Source organism: Capricornis sumatraensis, chromosome 18, assembly GCF_032405125.1.
Source record: "Capricornis sumatraensis isolate serow.1 chromosome 18, serow.2, whole genome shotgun sequence".
NCBI lineage: Eukaryota > Metazoa > Chordata > Mammalia > Artiodactyla > Bovidae > Capricornis > Capricornis sumatraensis.
In genome coordinates, this window is record NC_091086.1 from 50,086,110 (window position 1) to 50,088,355 (window position 2,246).

The following is a 2,246-nucleotide window of genomic DNA, read 5'->3' on the forward strand; positions in this document are numbered from 1 at the left end:
AGAAAATTTGGATAACTTGCTTAAAGTACACAGTTAGTAAGTGAATGAACAGAAATTTAAGCCCAAATGGTCAAATCCAAAAGTCAACCTCTTAACCATTTGTCACACTGCCTCTCAACTACACATATTGGTAAAATAATTTTATCCTTTAAATAGAGAGGAGACTGAGTTTGATTGATGACTCACAGGAATGGATGATAGTTTATTTTTATGATGTAAACATTTTAAAATATGATACATTAAAACAATAATTACATCATGGTGGTTAGTTTAAGGATCACCCTCAAGATTCTAACTGGTTCCCTTGCATTGGGTTTTTATCTTGTCTGAATGGGAACTAAAACTTTCTACATGGAAATTTTACCCACTGCATGTAAACTCCTCATTTTACTTTTCGAGGAGTGATGTCACTCCTAGAGTCATTACATTTTCCTCGGTTAGTGCAGTTTACAAGCTCTGGATCCTCATGTGTCAGTGGACATCAGTGGGATGAAAACTGACTTTTAGCAAAATACCACTCTCCAGAAATTTTCTAAGTGGGAAACATTCCGGTGCAACCCTGAACAACATCTAGACATTACCTACATTACCTTCTGCCTGTTATCTAAAGATGGGACTCTTTATCTTCTGAGGGCAGTAAGACTCTTCAGCAGATTAAATAAGAGTAACTCACTAGGCATTTAGTATCCATTGATAGACACATGTAGTAAATATAGAGTGACTTTCTACAATAGCCATGTATTCTAATGGATTTTATTACTTTCTCTAAAGAAACAATATTATGGATTAATAGTGAAATCCAATTAAAATTTGGTATTGCCTCACTTGGCTAAAGAAATGTACTCTGTCTATGGAGACATATGAATTAACTGTAAGTAAAGAGAATTCCTAATCCAAAAATATTTAAGCTTTGCTTTTCTGAAAATACACCTGTGAATCATCTTCTAGAGTGTGATGTGAACTTAGCACAATTCGCTTAAGAAAAATAGCAATAGTATTTTGTTCCATCTGTTCCAGACTGTAGGGGAAATTATTGTATGCTTGTGCCAGATGTATTAAGCAATATTGGGGAATTTTCTTAAATTTATGCCACAATAATAATATTCAAGGGAGAATTTCACTTTGATTCACCAGCAAAGAGTAGACTGTTTGAAATTACATCCTTTATAAACACTTTTCATAGTTGTCTCCCATAATTTACTCTCTCCTAGTGATACTGTAAATTGAGAAGCTCATTATGCAGTTTTGATTTTTCCTATTATAACATCAGTATCCAGAAGCAACTATATCCAGAAACAAGTATCTCTTCAAATTAAAATTTGTTCTCTTAAATATTTGTGTAACAACCTCTTTTTATCATTTGCTTATCAGTCTACTAATTGCTTTATTAAAAAGGCCTTTCTTAACCATTCACATTTCTAATTTTTTGTTTCTTCATTACAGTTTAAGTTCTGGGAGAGCAGAAACTTTCATCTTCATATGATACCTTCAGTGCATGTCCAGAAAAATGTTTGTTACAAAATGTGTGCTCAGCTTTGATTTGGTGAATGGAAGAATCATCTGAACTACATTTTTTAAAGCATGGGGCTAAAATCTGAACTGTTTATGAAATAATGAAATAACATTGATCAGTTTGCCTTTCTCGATAAATATTGATTAGGTAAATAAAATGTTAAAAATGGTATTTACTGTGAAGATTAAGAAAGGACTCTGACAAATACAAGTGATGATTTCCATTTGCCAGGATTCTAAAAATAACTTTTAAAATATTGTGCAGGGTTTTATACCACATTCTTAAATAACATTACTGTATAAAGATCTTATTTTTTCTATTTTAAACCTTAATTAAAATATGCATTACTACAACAGATAAGATTTGAGACTAAATTTGTACAGCACAAAATACAAGATCTGACTAACAAGTAAGTTAGTGTAAATACAAAATAAATCAGATTTTCTGTTGCTAATGGAAGTATTATAGAATTAAAAGTAATTAGTTATTTTAATTTTCAAGGTGTTTTGTTAAGATTTACAATTTAAATTATAATCCCCTATACCATGCACAGTTGTGTAAAGTATTATGCTTATATTTTCATTTAATGAAATAGATATAGTGATTGTGAATTAACAAGAACCCTGTTGCCATTTTTGTTACCTGCTTGGCAAATGCCTGTAGAAGTTTAGGTTCTGAACCCAGAAGTTAAAATCCTTACAGGATGGAAATTATTTCCTGTTTTACATTTTGC